Raw genomic sequence first — 9994 nt, 5'->3', positions numbered from 1 at the left:
TTAGGATCCGAGGAGTCCGAGCAAAAAGTTCTCCCCCTGGGTCGTAGTGAGGGGTGTCAGGGTGGGAGTTGCGGGGATTTTTCAAGAAGCAGCAGCTATCCTTCCTACCCCGGCGTCGGTCACTGGGCGGGGGTAGGGGAAAGAGCAAAATCTCAGTGGGTTTGCGCGAGGGATCTTCTGGGGTCGAGGCGGGTGGGGGGGAGTCGGAACCGGGAGACACCACTTGGCACATCTCCCCCTCGGTCTATATCGCCCGTCTTCTGCCAGCTCCCCCTTTAATTTTTTTTCTCTCCTTTAATCTAATTTCTTCCAACTCCACCTTTGTTGTTACCGGCGTCACGCCCGGACCAGCCAATCCCCGCCACGCAATCAGCTTGTCAAAAAGCCTCGGCCGGCCCTGGGAAAGCAGGCCGCAGGCGCTGCCCCCCGGCGGCGGCGGGCAGCCGCGAGGGGAGCCCAGCACCCGGTTCTCGCTGCTCCGGGCGGCAGCGGAGCAGCCTCCGACGAGACGTCTCCCGGTTCACTATCCTGCAGGCCGGGGATGAAAGTCCTGGACGGGGTCCACCACCCACCTTCCCACTACCATAGCTGTGGTTGTCTGTCTTTGCCTCCCCTTTTCAGAGGAAAGGTTATCAGGACAGGACGCAGGGAGCCAGAAGACCATCTGAAGGAAGCCTGCTTCCAGCAGGCCCAGCCTCCAGCCACGGCTTCTGGGGCAGCGCCATTGCTCCTGGCTCTCAGGCTGCCAGTCTCCCACACCGAGGCTCTACTGCCTGCATCTCGGCCAGCTGGATCACCCAGCCCCTTTCGACTCTCCCCTGGCATGCAGCCTTCTCCTCCACTCGGCCTGCCTCTTTGCTGCTGTAATTCCTCTTGTCTCCTGGGAGAAATGAGATTGTTTTCCCAGGACTTCCAGATCCCACTTCTGTCACGTTTCACAAACAGGGAGGAAGCCCTGTCAAGATCTGATGTGTCCTGTTTTTGTTTGTTTGTTTGTTTGTTTTGGGGGGCACTGGCATGTAGGAGAGGTGGATTTACCACTGGTAGATTAATTTCAGCTTCTAGGCCCCTAACTTTCAGGGCCTGCCCAAGACCCTGAACTTAGTTTTGTTTTCATCTTTTTTTTTTTTTTTTGTCAAAAGAGCCACCGACCACCTACCCCTCACCCTGGAATTGCACATGTTTCTGACCTTACAAACCCAGATCGGCCTTTGGAATATACACAGGGCAATTTGTGTAGGATCACACTGCACTAAAAGTGAGGCATGGTGGGCTAGGCGCACTGGCTCACACCTGTAATCCCAGCACTTTGGGAGACCGAGACAGGAGGTCTTAAGTGATTAAGCCCAGGAGTTCGAGATCAGCTTAGACGGCATAGCAAGACCCTGCCTCTACAAACACACACACACCCTATTATAATATGTTTAAAAAAAAAAAAAAAGAAAAGTGAGGCATAGAACTGACTATTGTTTTGACTAGGAAAGAGCAAAGGGTTTGGAATCCAAAGTTCCAGCCTCCCCACCTTAATAGTGTGTGCATCTGAGTGTCTTATTAACTTTCCCTGGTCCCAGTTTCCATATCTGTAAAGTTAGAATAGCAATCCTATTTACTTTGCTTCTCTCACTAGGGACCGGAAGGTCAAATGAGATGATGTATGTAAAATTGTAAAGTCCTCCACAGATGGCACTTGCCACATTACAGTGAGAGAACCTGAGACCTCCCCCACCAACAACGTTCCAAATCTTCCACAAGCAGATCTGGAGTCCAGGTGTCCTGGCTCCTGGCCCTGAACTTTTTGGCTGGGCCAAGGGGCTTTTCGGTAAAATGCTTTGGAATAAAACAGGATGAACGTGAATCATAAGAATGAGTATTTATTGATTCCTTGGGCAGCAAAAACTATGGCTGGCACCCTTCCCACTTGGAAACCAGTTGGCTTGTTTTACATCTATTTCGTCTGTGGTGAGGTCAGGAGTCCAAGACTTGGGCTAAGGGCCAGAGTATGAGGGAATCTGCCCTTGTCCCTTTTTCTTTGCCCCCTTTCCTAGCTCATCTCCCTCCCTACCCTCCAGCCTTCTGGCATGTGCCTTGAAGCAGAGCGCTGGCATTCAATAACCCCAGCCCAGGCTGGTGACAAAGCAGGATCCTAGCTACACAATTTCTACTTGGCCTCAGCATTTCCCCAGGTTGCCAGCATCGAAGCACCAGCTTATATAAAACCCCCAGAGTGCCTGGAATGCGTTAACCAAAGTGTGGTACTTAAATTCCCGGTCTACAGGGAGTAATTTTAGATGGTATACCAATATTTTCAGATTTATATATTTTAATGTGTATTAGAAATGTTCTGTTTTTAAATATTTATTTAAGATGGTAGAAAGACACACATGTTTGGGCCAAGAATGTTACTATCCCTTGTTACTTTTTTTTTTTGAGACAGAGTTTGACTTACTGCAACCCCCGCCTCCTGGGTTTAAGTGATTCTCCTGCCTCCGCCTCCCGAGTAGCTGGAATTACAGGCATGCGCCACCACACCTGGCTAATTTTGTATTTTTAGTAGAGATGGGGTTTCTCCATGTTGGTCAGGCTGGTCTCGAACTCCCGACCTCAGGTGATCTGCCCGCCTCAGCCTCCCAATGTGCTGGGATTACAGAAGACTGCACCTGGCCTGTCCCTTTTTTTTTTTTTGAGTCTCACTCTGTTGCCCAGGCTGGAGTGCAGTGGCACAATCTCGGCTCACTACAAGCTCTGCCTCCTGGGTTCACGCCATTCTCCTGCCTCAGCCTCCCAAGTAGCTGGGACTACAGGTGCCTGCCACCACACCCGGCTTTTTTGTATTTTTAGTAGAGACGGGGTTTCACTGTGTTAGCCAGGATGATCTTGATCTCCTGACCTTGTGATCCGCGCACCTTGGCCTCCCAAAGTGCTGGGATTACAGGCGTGAGCCATCGCGCCCAGTCCCCTTGTTATTTTTTTTATTGCTGCGTAAGTTAGAGATAGTAAAGTACATACACTTTAAGTATACAACTTTTTTTTTTTTTCTTTCTTGAGACTGAGCTTCACTCTTGTCACCCAGACTGGAGTGCAATGGCACAATCTTGGCTCACTGCAACCTCTACCTCCCTGGTTCAAGCAATTCTGCCTCAGCCTCCTGAGTAGCTGGGAGTAGAGGCATGCACCACCACACCCAGCTAATTTTTTTTGTATTTTTATTTATTTTTTTGAGATTGAGTCTCACTCTGTTACCCAGGCTGGAGTGCAGTGGCATGATCTCAGCTCACTGCAACCTCTGCCTCCCAGGTTCAGGCGATTCTCCTGTCTCAGCCTCCTGAGTAGCTGGGATTACAGGCGACCACCACAATGCCCAGCTAATTTTTGTATTTTTAGTAAAGATCGGGTTTCATCATGTTGGCCAGACTGGTTTCGAACCCCTCACCTCAGGTGATCTGCCTGTATCAGCCTCCTAAAGTACTGGGATTACAGGCAGGAGCCACCCAAACCAGCCTAAGTATACAGCTTGATGAACTTTTAGGTATGTGTATTTAGTATCATATTACATACGTGCATACCATGTAACCAGCACCCAGGTCAAAATATCAAATATTTCTAGTACTTAGCAAGTTTTTTTTTTTGAGATGGAGTCTCGCTCTGTCACCCAGGCAGGAGTGCAGTGGTGCCATCTCAGCTCACTGCAAGCTCCACCTCCTGAGTTCACGCCATTCTCCTACCTTAGCCTCCCGAGTAGCTGGGACTACAGGCGCCCGCCACCACGACTGGTTAATTTTTTCTTTTTCTTTTTTTTTTGTATTTTTAGTAGAGACGGGGTTTTACCGTGTTATAGCCAGGATGGTCTTGATCTCCTGACCTCGTGATCCACCCACCTCGGCCTCCCAAAGTGCTGGGATTATAGGCGTGAGCCACTGCACCTAGTGCATTTAGCAAGTTTACTCAGTCAGTATTCCCCTCCAAATATCATCACTGTTCTGAGCTCTATCACCATTATCACCATAGATAAGTTTTGCCTGTTTTTGTAGTATTTCCATTGTATAAATATACCACAATTTATCCATTCTACATTTATTTATTTATTTTAAAGATGAAGTCTTGCTATATTGCCCTGGCTGGTCTTGAACTCTTGAACTCCTGGTTTTTTTTTTTTTTTCTTGAGACAGAGTTTCGCTCTTGTTGTCCAGGCTAGAGTGCAATGGCACGATCTTGGGTCACTGCAACCTCTGCCTCCCGGGTTCAAGCGATTCTCCTGCCTCAGCCTCCCAAGTAGCTGGGATTACAGGCATAAGCCACCACACTTGGCTAATTTTGTATTTTCAGTAGAGACGGGGTTTCTCCATGTTGGTCAGGCTGGTCTTGAACTCCTGACCTCAGGTGATCTGCCTGCCTCAGCCTCCCAAAGTGCTGGGATTATAGGCGTGAGCCACTGTGCCCGGACTTGTTTTATTCTTGAGACAGAGTCTCGCTCTGTCACCCAAGCTGTAGTACAGTGGTGTGATCTCGGCTCACTGCAACCTCCACCTCCCAGGCTCAAGCCATTCTCATGCCTCAGCCTCCCAAGTAGCTGGGACTACAGGCCTGCACCACCATGCCTGGCCAATTTTTTGTATTTTTAGTAGAGACTAGGTTTCACCATGTTACCCAGGCTGGTCTTGAACTCCTGAGCTCAGGCAATCCGCCTGCCTCCACCTCCCAAACTGCTAGGATTACAGGCGTGAGCCACCGTACCCGACCATAAGTTCAAATTAATTAAAATTAAATAAAATGGAAAATTCAGTTCCTCAGTCACATTTGCCATATATCAAGTGCTCCGTGGCTGTATGTGTCTAGTGGCTACCTTACTGGATAGTAGAGATATAGAACATTTTCTAGGCTGGGTGCAGTGGTTCACGCCTGTAATCCCAGCACTTTGGGAGGCTGAGGCGGGTGGATCACCAGAGGTCAGGAGTTCGAGATCAGCCTGGCCAACAGGGTGAAACCCTATCTGTACTAAAAATACAAAAATTAGCCTGGCGTGGTGGCAAGCACCTGTAATCCTAGCTACTCGGCAGGCTGAGGCAAGAGAATCACTTGAACCCAGGAGGCAGAGGTTGCAGTGAGTTGAGATCCCACCACTGTACTCTATCTAGCTTGGGCGACAGAGCAAGACTCTGTCTCAAAAAAAAAAAAAAAGAAAGAAAGAAGAAAGAATAGAGGGTGGTGATTTGGGGTACATGGTGTGAGGGGATGGCAGGATATGAAGGAAAGGGCAGCTGAGTAGAGCTCTTGGAGGTAAAACTCACAAAAATGTAGGGCCCCCTCTGACCTAGTCCATCTGCAATTTTTATTTTTTATTTTTTAATTTTTTATTTTTAGAAGAAATACGGCCGGGCGCGGTGGCTCAAGCCTGTAATCCCAGCACTTTGGGAGGCCGAGACGGGCGGATCACGAGGTCAGGAGATCGAGACCATCCTGGCTAATACGGTGAAACCCCGTCTCTACTAAAAAATACAAAAAACTAGCCGGGCGACGAGGCGGGCGCCTGTAGTCCCAGCTACTCGGGAGGCTGAGACAGGAGAATGGCGTGAACCCGGGAGGCGGAGCTTGCAGTGAGCTGAGAGCCGGCCACTGCACTCCAGCCTGGGCGGCAGAGCAAGACTCCGTCTCAAAAAAAAAAAAAAAAAAGAAGAAATACGGACTTCAGTGAAGAGTTTTCCCTTTGGTACAAGTGAGACCCATGGAAACATCCCAACAACAATAAAAGGAGGCCTTTATCCACAAGGCCTAAAGAGAAAGCCCGGCTTGCTGTTGTGTGGCCACTCCAGGCCTACGCAGGGCTGGACCTGTAGAAGGTACTCAGGAACTGCAGGTTTTGCATTTCCCCTTTGTGAAACAAACATGCATTCCCGCAAACTTCTGCCTCCCAGCCTCGTTGTAAGAGGCCCAAGTTTTTCTAGTCCTAGCTGGAAATCAATTTCATCTGCCTCAGGTCTCTGACGTAAATAATAATGCTGCTGATCCCTGTTACCCCACAGGCCTGGGCAACGAAAATGCCAAGAGCTGCAAAAGGTCTTGGAAAATTCAAAAAGGTGATGTATAAATGTAATAATCGATTATCATTTTGTGCTCAAGAATAAGCCATGGAAAACAAAATTAGGAAAGTAAGTCCATATCCCTAAAATATATGCATATAAAATTTTAAAAGAATGCAGTTCTTGCAGATGGTATTCAGGTATGGTCTACTGCTTTAGGGTCTCAATGCCCCTTTTCCCACCTCCACAAAACCCACCTGGGAGAGTTTACTGCACAGGAAGCCCAAATTCAGTCACCCCACCCCTCCTTTCCCGGAAAGGGAGGCAGGGCAGAGGCTCCAGGAGGAAGGGCTACATTTTGGCTGTAGAGTACAACAGGCATGCATCATGGGAGGGTGGGGTTTATGAAATGTATACACAGACTCCTTGGATTGAGGGGCCCCGGCCAGGAGGCACTGAGCAAGGGAGGGATCCATCTTCCCCCTGGCTGGGAGCGGGGCTCTGGGGCAATCTCTAAGGGCTGCATACCCCCAGGGAGAGGGGATAGCTGCCACTCCTGCCTCTGTTCTCCCAACCCAAACCAGAGAGGGTGCTGAGCAAGGAGAAAACAGGGTCCCAGAAGCCAAGAAAGTGTCAGCATCCCTGTCATTGAACTCAGGGACCCATGAATTTTTTTTTTTTTTTTTTTTTTTGAGATGGAATCTTGCTCTGTCGCCCAGGCGGGAGTGCAGTGGCACAATATTGGCTCACTGTACCCTCCACCTCTCAGGTTCAAGGGATTCTCCTGCCTCAGCCTCCTTAGTAACTAGGATTATAGGTGCACACCACCACACCCAGCTAATTTTGTATTTTTAGTAGAGGCGGGATTTCGCCATGTTGGCCAGACTGGTCTTGAACTCCTGACCTGAAGTGATCCATCCGCCTTGGCCTTCCAAAGTGCTGAGATTACAGCGTGAGCCACCACATTTGGCATGAATTGTTTGCATAAAATATCTTCAGACCTAGGAGATGGTCAAAGGCACAAAGTTTAAACATGGGGTGGGGGTTGTGGAGGGGGTACAACACAGAGCTCAGGGGTGTGATTTGTTCCCCCTTGCCCAGAAGTGTGACTGCTCCACTGGGCCTATCACCACAGGACATTTTCCATGACAAGCACTCACCTTCTTGGGGAAGGGGCATCTGGTTGGCACGGGGAAGGGGCATCAGGTTGGCACAGGAAAGGCCTAGGTAAGGGGCCACTCTGTCCATTAATACTTCAGGGATTAATGTTTGGGGAGAAGCAGGATTCTCCCCAGGCTTCTGACTCGAACGCTCTCACTTAGCTGGATACTAAACCCAGTGTCCACATTACTCTCAGCTCTGACACAAGGCCAAACCCACAAAACACTCCCAAATGGGGTCCCGAGAGTTAGGGAATAGGGTGGAATCTTCTGGAAGAGAGTACTGGGGCAGATCGCAGTTTTGGCTCCACAGGTTGCTATAGATACAGTTCACTGCCTGCAGAGATGATGGGCCAGTGATTGTCCATGTGGTAGCTGATGAGGTGACTGACACTCTCTCTTTTTATTTATTTTTATTTTTATTTTTTTTGAGACGGAGTCTCGCTCTGTTGCCCAGGCTGGAGTGCAGTGGCACTATCTCGGTTCACTGCAAGCTCCGCCTCCCGGGTTTACACCATTCTCCTGCCTCAACCTCCCGAGTAGCTGGGACTACAGGTGCCTGCCACCATGCCCAGCTAATTTTTTTGTATTTTTAGTAGAGACGGGGTTTCACCATGTTAGCCAGGATGGTCTCGATCTCCTGACCTCGTCATCCGCCCGCCTTGGCCTCCCAAAGTGCTGGGACTGACACTCTCAAAGCAGTGATCCTTTGTCCAAACCAGTCCTTCAGGGTCCACCCGTAGCAGGTGCTTGGGCTGCCTACTCTGCAAGCCAGTAAGCACATACTGGCCTTGGTCATGCTCTCCTGCACCAAGAAGTCCCCGTGGAGCTGTGGCAATGCCTCAGCCTCTTGCTGACTCACCTTCCCATGGAACCAGGGCTCCCCTTGGAGCTGCTCAGCCACGGACACCTCTGGGGAGGGGGAGGCACCCAAAGAGCATCTTTAAAGGGCTTCATGTCAAAGAGGTCCCAGGGTGCGCTGCCACTGATGGCAGGATGGGGGGCCCAGCACCACCTTCTGCTTGCTGGGCCTTGTCTAGGTTCTGGACGTTGACACAGGAGGGATCACTGGAGAGCTCTCTGCCTGCTGGACAGGGTGGTGGAGGTAGCATCTGTTTGTGGACTTCTGGATCTCCCCCAGCAGGCTGTCCCACAGGCAGTGTAGCTCCCAAGTGGCTGGGGGACCAGACACTGGGTGGAGTGGGTCAAGCAGCCTCTGAAGCGGCTCCTTCCCGAAGCCTCATGTCTACGAACTCCCCAAGAGGAGGTTCCTTCCCTGGGACGTCATTATAGTGCTAATGGTCAGGTGGCTCTTCCTCCTCCTCCTCATTCCAAGCTGATCCATCAAAGCCAGCCATCCTGTTATGGGGGTGACCAGTTGGGGTGGGTTCCTGAGGTATTGTTTGAAGCACAACTCGAAGGCCTGGTCAATGGTGCTGATGACATCCTGGGAAGGCCTTTGGGACACTCCAGAATGTGGCAGGCTTTCTGATTCACAGGGTCTTTGGCAACGTAGACAACATCCTCAGCTGTGTCCTGTTGGCAGTCTGCGGCCATGAAGTTGAGGCTACTAGTGGAAACTGTGAGAGTGATCGGCATTCCAGCAAATTTCAGGTTACTCTTTCCCAGGATAGAGCTGAACAGGCAGCTACAGGGCTTTCTCGTCCTTGTCACCCTCTTAGCACCAGGCACAGCATCACACACCAGACTGATGGCCTGCCTCCCTGAGTGACCTGAGTTGGGTGTTGAAGTCGAGGGCACGCATTGATTGCAAGACCTCCATATAGCCCATGGAAGTGAGCCTGGGCCATTAGCATCCTCTGCAACAACAGCTGTGGATTGGAGCTAGCAAAATGAGGACGGGAAGGAAGTGGTCTCAGTGGATGCAGAGCAGGGCCAAGAGGAAGAGCAAAGCAGGGCCTCATGGAATCTCCGCATCGCACTGGGGGCCGATTTGGTTCCAGATCACACCACTGCCTGCTTAGGTCACCACTCCAACTTTCTCCTCTGGCCCTGCCTCCCTATAGACACTTTATTATACTCACTTCCGGCCTCACTAACCCCTGACCCTTGCCCCCTGGGGTTTTTAACGTTCAGAGTTGCTCACATTGAGCCTATAGCAATTTGTCAATTACACTTCAGGTTTTCCTACAGTGGCACTGGTTCCTGTGGAGGTTGCTGCTTGTGAATTTCTGCTCCCATAAACTGTGATTCTCAGGCTGGGCATCGTGGCTCATGCCTGTAATCCCAACACTTTGGGAGGCTGAGGCAGGAGTATTGCTTGAGCCCAGGAGTTTGAGACCAGCCTGGACAACACAGGGAGACCTCATCTCTACCAAAAATTGAAAAATTAGCTGGGTGTGGTGGCTCGTGTTTGTGGTCCCAACTATTAGAGAGGCTGAGACAGAAGAATTGCTTGAGCCGGGGTATTTGAGGCTGCAGTGAGCTATCATTGTGCCACTGTACTCCAGACAGAGCAAGAGCCTGTCTAAGAAAAAAATTGTGATTTTATCTGACTGGCTCACCAATTTAGGGCACAACAATTTGCTGTGTGACCCCACTTCTCTGATGGACCTAACAAGAGCTGATTTTTCAGTTTTTTCAGCTTTTACTTGTTTGAGTGTAGAGGTGATTTCCAAGCTCTTTACGTGTTAGACTGGAAACTTTCCTTCTTGGTTTTTTTTTTTTTTTTTTGAGACGGAGTCTCGCTCTGTCGCCCGGGCTGGAGTGCAGTGACGGATCACAGCTCACTGCAAGCTCTGCCTCCCGGGTTTACGCCATTCTCCTGCCTCAGCCTCCCGAGTAGCTGGGACTACAGGC

At 50.2% G+C, this 9994-nt stretch overlaps 1 pseudogene; it reads right to left on the bottom strand.

Moving 5' to 3' along the window:
* Positions 1-377: 377 nt before the first annotated feature.
* On the bottom strand, positions 378-8996 carry LOC117066580 (annotated as a pseudogene).
* Positions 8997-9994: the final 998 nt, after the last annotated feature.

The sequence above is a fragment of the Trachypithecus francoisi genome, unplaced genomic scaffold (assembly GCF_009764315.1).
Source record: "Trachypithecus francoisi isolate TF-2019V2 unplaced genomic scaffold, Tfra_2.0 Lachesis_group20, whole genome shotgun sequence".
In the NCBI taxonomy this organism is placed as follows: domain Eukaryota; kingdom Metazoa; phylum Chordata; class Mammalia; order Primates; family Cercopithecidae; genus Trachypithecus; species Trachypithecus francoisi.
Note: the sequence above shows the minus strand (reverse complement) of the source record. Positions and strands in the feature narration are given on the sequence as shown.